Raw genomic sequence first — 7,588 nt, 5'->3', positions numbered from 1 at the left:
AGAAGCTAAAACTTTATTTAGGAAATTAATCAGAACACTCAAAGAAGTCACCGGCGCGCTCACTCTCCACATAATTTAAAAAACAATAGGAGACGATTGAAGCCTACAGTACCGTTAATTCTATCTAAATCTTGTAGCTTTTTTTTTACATTTTCGGTGAGAATTTGCTTTCATTGTAAATCTGCAGTTAAGCACCAGACAGCGCCGAGTCAGCCACTCAGCTGAGCGCACATTTCCTGGTCGGAATGGAGGGACGTCTGCGTGTCAGAATAGCGGTATTTCGGAATGGTGTTATGTCTAAATGGTGGTGCGTCGGAATGTCGGAGTGGCAGCATGGAACCACTCAACAGGGAATTTAAAAGTCGTCCGTGCTTCGAGTCGCTTTGGAGCCTCGGCCCTCCACCGATGCGCACGCTCTTTCTGTGCGCGTTCCGCAGGCGCAGTGTTCCACACATCCTCCAGAAGCTTTTCCGGCACTACAGACTGTTTATCTGCTCCTTTATTACAGATTATTTAGAGAAATTAAGCACATACATTCTCAGTACATTATCATTTAGTATTAAAGTTATTTTATTTTTTTTTATTTTTTATTTTTTCCCTTGTCCTGTTCGGCAGCTGGGGCGTGCAATATTGTATGATTGTAGCCTTTTACTATCCGAACAGATTTTAATGTTAGCAGCAGGACGAGACTGAGTCTCCTCCAACCTATGTACAAAGTCACAATACAAAACAGTGTTGTCGACGCACCACACGCAACCTAGAACAATCCCAAACCCCCAATCTAGACAACACCAAAACAGAGCCGACAACCAACACAGAAAATTACAGAACCATACATAAATTTTTTTTTCCGAACCATATTAGTGAACAGACCAGGCCACAAAAATAAAAGGAGGTGTAGGGGAGGAAGGAAATGCAAGGACACCACAAACCCTTTTTTTTTTTTTTGAATATAGCTAGTCGTAACTAGTAGTAAACTTGGGGCGTGCATCAAGAGAGGTCTGCTACAGATCACCATTATTCTAACCACCACAAGAAAACAAGGTAACCCAGTATGTGAAGAGTGATTAAAGATCAACGAGATCATGCGAATATGATGGTAACAGTGATGGTGATAGTGATCATGCATATATGACCTCTGACCTCTGAGAAGCAGGCCAGAGAGGCCCTCAGAGCCCAGACAGCCGGCGGACATCACAGAGCCCGGATCCAAGCCGCCCCCCCAGACAGACGCCCACGCTCCAGTCCAGAAACGGGGCAGAGGAAAGCCCCGGCCGGGGACCCCGGCGGGCCCGGGCCCCGCGGAGCCACAACCGGCAGGAGCCGGTCCACCCCGGGCGCCGGACGCCCGGGGCGGGCAGGGCCGAGAGCCCAAGGCCCAAGAGCCCAGGAGCCAACCCCCCACCCAGGAGGAGGGCCATGACCCACCCGGGAGAACCAGCCCACACGGGCGGCTACCCACCCCAGGCCAGTACACCCCCCAGCGCTCCGGCCACGCACCCCGAGATCCAGGGCATCAAACCCCCCCCCACCCCCCCCCCCCCCCCCCCCCCCCCCACCGCACGACCCCCACCCCCTGTCCTCTCCCGCCTCACTCCCCCCCGCCCCAACCCAACACTCATACCCACTCACTCATACTGACACACACACATGCACACACGCACACACACAACCACTCATCCCTAAACCAAACGCACACACACACACACTCACATTCCAACACACTCACACACTCTCACGCACACGCTAACAAGCACGCACACACACACCACACACACACACACACACACAGTCCATCCTACCCCAAACACACTCACATTCTCGCGTCATCCAACTGTCACATCCTGTGGGAGACCCCCCCGGAAGGCAAGGGAACACCGAACCCCACATCCAGGACCCCCCGCCACCCACAACTGCCGCCCCCACCCCCCCACCCCACCGCCGCAGACAGGTATGCACCCCCCAGAGCCAGCAGCCCCCCAAACCACAGCCGCTCCAAACCCCCGGCCTGTGGGGAAAACAGCCCCCCCGCCCCACCCCCCACCAGAAGGAATCCAGAAACAGGGGCGCAGAAGACCCCATTGCCCTCCCCCCCCCCCCTCTCCGTCTCGTGAGTGTTGATGGAGTATATGTTGTTTGCGATTAAAATTTGAGGGTCAGTAACCACATCGTGCCGCGAGTGAGGCCAAACGAACAGTCTCATCCACCTGAACAGCCGCACCCCCGACACAGCGCGCCAAGACCCCCGACGTGTGTGTTTGTATGTATTTGGTTGTGTTAGATGACTAAGTGCAATTAAGACTGAGAGGCGAGCCACCGAAGCGTGCAGTGATTGGGGCCACTTAGATGGCCCCCTCCACCACACCCAACTTGATAAGCCCGCCTCTCAAAGCCCTACGTGTGTGTGCATGAGAGCGGGGGGGGAGAGGGGGGTCCGGGGATGCCGCAGCACCCCCGTCACCCAGGAGCCCCCTGATGGACAGGGCCAGGAGCGCCACCGGAGGAGATTATTGTAAACAAATAACAGTTTTATACTGCAAATTTTACAGTCACTATACCGTAAAGTCATCTACATTGTTACCGTAATTTTTACAGGGAATTTCTGGCAACCACAGCTGCCAGTATTTTACCGTAAATTCTGCGGATTTTTTTTTTTACAGTGTACAGAAGTTGACCAGATGCACCAGACCCCCATTGAATCCCTTAGGAAATTGAAATTCCAGTGAGTCACGCCCACTTTTCAGAGTGTTGCCTTAGCATGCTGACTCCTGCAAAGTGATGAGATTAAAGCATGAAGTCTTCTAAAAAAAAAAAAAAACAGTCGGGATATATTTGAGGGTGATGAAGTAGCTTTATGTTGTTGATGATCAGTATTTTCTGTGTTGCTCTGTTTTATGACTGCTGCTCTGCTGTGCTAATCACTGTTGCACATGTGCACATTGCAGAAGACATCTTATGTGACCAGAGTCCTTGTATATTGTTGAACTATAATTGGAAAATGCTAGTTTGTCTATGTTTGCATTATATTGAAAGTTATATTGTTCATGTATTGCCTGTTATAAATTTAAAAAAAGAGAGACTGATATAATTGGGACTTTATTGATGAGAATAGTGATGGATTTGTGTTAGTATTAGCCCTCTACATCTGTGTAGGCTGGTCTTTTTATTGGATCCCGTTCAGTGAACTCCATTCTTCGAGAGCGTGCCACTCTGGGTAATGTCCATCCCAGTCTCACTCTTCATCTTCATCTCCATCCCCATCTCCACCATCTTGGGCCATCTTGTAGAAACTCATTTTAAAGGGGCGGTAGGACTTTCCTGAGTGCACTCTGTAGTTTTTTGGTTTTTGTTTTCCTTTCTTTCCTTAATGTTTCCGTGGTTTTGATTGCCTGGCTGGCCAGTGTGAACAGGACATTTCTTGGGAAAAAAAAACGAAAAGATGTGGGTGAATTGATTGTTGTAAATAGTTGATGCTTGTGTTGTTTCTTCAATATATTTTCGAACTGCCATTTGTTGTCATTTCGTGTTTTGAGTGAAGGACAGAAGGTCCACCTAAATAGATCTATCGGAACATTCTTAACAATCTCCCGCCCGAACCCGAAAGCACACCTAAAAATGGTGCAGATGCGAAGGGAGGGTTACATTATCATGTAAATGAGCTCTTATGTGGCTGACAGTGCTGTTTTCGTTTTCACTTTGGCTCCATTTGATTCATGAAGCTGTTTGTTATCATTGTTTACTGTTTACATCTGCTGCCACACTGACATGCAAGCATCTATCAAGTATCGATACCACAAACTTTGACACGTAACGCTTGAACTAAGTTAGAATTCCTGTCACTTGTGTTATAAAAATCAATGCTTCAACCATGTTTCTCTGCACTGTGGCGTGCACACGTTCTACCTGTGGGTGCATGAGTTTTCCCCCAGGTGGCCCAGCTTCCTCCAGAAATTAAAATACAATTTAAAGAAAAAAAAGGTTTGACTGTGTCTCTCTGTTTTTGTCCAGGGACTGAGTGGGCACTCTTGCCCGTGACCATAGTATTTCGTATTTGTTTAAGCTAAATTTCTTTTAAAGAGTTTGAAACAACCAGCTTTTATCATTTAATATTCCGAAATTGTAGACAAAAAATGATGCCAACAAATGAAAAAAATGATGTTTTTTTTAATCAAATAAATGATGCAAATTAAGCAAGAAAAAAAATATCAAATATGTGAAATTCTGTTGTCACAGACTTGCCAATACAAAAAAATACATGAAAATATCTGATGTTATGGAATATTCCAAGATTTTTGAGACAGTTTTTTGCTCTTCATAGCTGCAGGCAAACAATATTCACATAATAAATATTTTCAGACTGTGTGCAGTGAAGGGAAAATAAATGAAAAGTTTTCAGTTTTGGGGTTTTGTGATTTGATGATCCCAACAATTACGACATTTACAAGGTCTTGTTGTGTTCCTTGACCTTACAAATGCTTTTGGCTCGGTCTACCATGAGATGATCTGGGAGGCATTCAAGCTTTTCCATGTCCCAGAGAGTATCACAATGCTGGTCAAGGCATACTTTCAAGACCTCCAGTTCTGTGTGATGATGCAGATTGGCTGCACTGGATGGCAGCTGTTGGAGAAAGGCATCATGGCGGGGTGTACCATCTCACCACTGGCCTTCACCGTGGCGATGGAACTCATCATTTGAGCATCAAAGTGGTTGGTTGGAGGTCAGCAATTGGACAGTGGGCTCAGACTACCTCCAATAGGAGTGTTTATGGATGACATGACTACATTAACAGCTACGAAAGCATGCACCAAACGACTCTTGAACAAGCTCCAAGAAAACATCACCTGGGCCAGGATGGAAATCAAACCCAGCAAATCCCACAGCATTTCCATCACGAAAGGTCGGCTCTGATGAGAGTTTAACTCAGACACTCAACGAGTGCAGGAGCGCAGGAAAAACACAATCAAGGGCCTCAAGCAGATTGACAGCACTGCCTTTCCTGGAAAGCTGAAGCTCTGGTGCTTCCAATTCGGCTTACTGCCCCGCTCGTGTGGCCAATTCCCATGTATGAGGTGAGTCTTTCACAGGCCAAACGGCTTGAAAGACTGGTGAACACTCAGGTGAGGAAGTGGCTCGGGCTGCCGAGGTGCCTGAGTAGCATTGGGCTGTATGGGAGGGGAGCCCTAGCATTGCCCATTTCCAGTCTGGTCCAAGAATATATGAGTGCTAAAACAAGACTGGAGATGACACTCACAGAATCTCGGGACCTTGTGGTAAGGGCAGTTGCACTAACTCTGGCAACAGGGAGAAAATGGACTCCAGCTGCTGCAGTGGGTGATGCAAAATCCGCCCTCCAGCATCTCGACACTGTGGGCCACATCCAACAAAGTAGAGGGGGCTAGATCCACCCTGTCCTCTGTGCTCAGTACCAGCTTCACTCAAGCACATCTTGGTAGGGTGCACGACCAGTCTGACTCAGGGCAGGTTAGGTAGCATAACCAAGTTTTGAGGTGCTTAGCAGTGGAGCTAGAGGCCAAGACAGTAGCTTTCAACACCATGCCTCTCCACCCCCAGGACCAGTGCAAGCAGACCATATTGTTTGTACAGGAGCGAGAGAAACAGACACCAAACTCTTGCCCTCCTGAGCTCAGACAACTACAGGGAGCCAGAGACTGGGAAATGGGAATTGGACCACCGTCTCATATTCCCATCTGAGACTGCATCAACCAACCTAAGATCAGATTTGGTGTTCTGGTCAAAATCCCGGCAGTGTGCCTTTCTAATAGAGCTCACTGTCCCCTGGGAGGATGCCATGGGGGAGGCCTTTGAACAAAAAAAGCTTCGTTATGCTGACTTAGTAGCTGAAGCTGCAGCAAGAATTTGGAAAGCTGAGGTGCAGCCTGTTGAAGTAGGCTACAGAGGCTTCGTAGGCCATTCCATCATAAAACTCAAAGATTTTGGAATTAGTGGGCCAATACAGAGGAAAACCATCATCACCCTGGCCAATTCACCAGAAAGAAGCGGTCACTGGCTGAGGATGAAGAGAAAGGATCCTGTCTGGGCCCCAAGGTGACAGGAGTAGGAACCACCTGTCGACGCACACCCAGGTCTGTTCAACCTGTGGTAGGTCTTCCACAACAGAGAATGTGTTGCAATAAATGGCCAAAACACTCAATGAAGTTGATGTACACAAACTGAAGATGTGTCAAGGGTTGGCCTCAGTCTGTTAACACAATCGAAAGCAGTCTCTGGCAAGAAGTGTGCTGATATGTAGGCTTTGTAAGATCAAGTCCTATTCATGAATCAAAACAGATGAAAATACTTTTACTGGCAAACTGTTGATTAATTTAGGGTAATCAATGAGAAGGTGACATCTTACATGAATTGAAGATATTACTCACAGGGATTTTTATTTTTTAAAAGAAAAAAGCAATTTTTTTGATTTATAAAAGACTCGCTCCATGCCGTTCATTTTGGGGTACCTGTGGCTGCGGAAGTGGTCCACAGGCAACATTTGATCCATCAGGGACACTTCTCTCAGAGTACCACCCTCCCCAATGTCCAGTCTGGGGAGGCACTTCCTGATCTCTCCTGTGTTCCATGAGCCTATTGGGACCTCAAGGAGGTCTTCAGTAAGACCCAGGCCACTGCACTGCCTCCTCACCAGGTTAATGATTGTCCCATAGATCTTTGTCCAGAAGAAGAATGGACTCTGTGTTTGTGCATTGATTACCATGGACTGAACCAAATAACAGTTAAGAATCAGAAACCTGCAAAATGATAACTGCTGGAAATGTCATTCCGCTACTGGAACTTTTATGCATGCTATTTGGGAATGCAACAAGGTTTATCCTTTTTGGGAAAAAGTTTTACTTCAGATAGGGGCGTGGACTGGGATGACGGTGCCAAGGTCACCAAAATTATGTCTGTTGGGGGATAAATCAGTAATTCCAGGTATATCTAAATGTAAATATGTGGTTGTAAAAGTGGGGATAATTACAGCAGCTCGGGTAATCTTGAGTGTGTGGAAGAATCCTTCTGCTCCAGAGTTTAGTAAGTGGAAAGAAAATATGCAGAAAATTGTAACATATGAAAAATTATTGGCTAGAGTGAATAATGACATGGATAACTTTGTTGAATCCTGGGCTCAGATTTTTGAAACATCTTAACCATTTTAGATACGGTGAAGTACTCATTTTGTATGTTAGTTTGGCCACATTTTGTATTGTTCACTGCTGTCTGTTTTTGTTTGTCTTGTTCTAAGCTGTGAAAAAGAAATAAAAACTTGAATTACAAAAAAAAAAGAATCAGAAACCTCTCCCTTTGAACTCTTCCGCCTTCAAGGTCTGGCAGGGAGGCAAGATCTTCACCAAGCTGGACCTCTGCAATGCGCATCACCTGGTTCGCATCAGGGAGGGAGACGAGTGGAAGACGGAATTTAACAACCCCTCCGGCCACTTTGAGTGTCTGGTGATACCGTTCAGATTAACTCCTGTCTTCCAGGGCCTGGTAAACAACGTCCAGTGGGACCTGCTCAACATCTGTGTTTTTCTGAGCCTGGATGATATTCTTATTTTCTCTGCTGATCTC

Source organism: Salarias fasciatus, chromosome 10, assembly GCF_902148845.1.
Source record: "Salarias fasciatus chromosome 10, fSalaFa1.1, whole genome shotgun sequence".
Taxonomy (NCBI): Eukaryota; Metazoa; Chordata; class Actinopteri; order Blenniiformes; family Blenniidae; genus Salarias; species Salarias fasciatus.
This window is presented reverse-complemented; position numbering follows the sequence as displayed.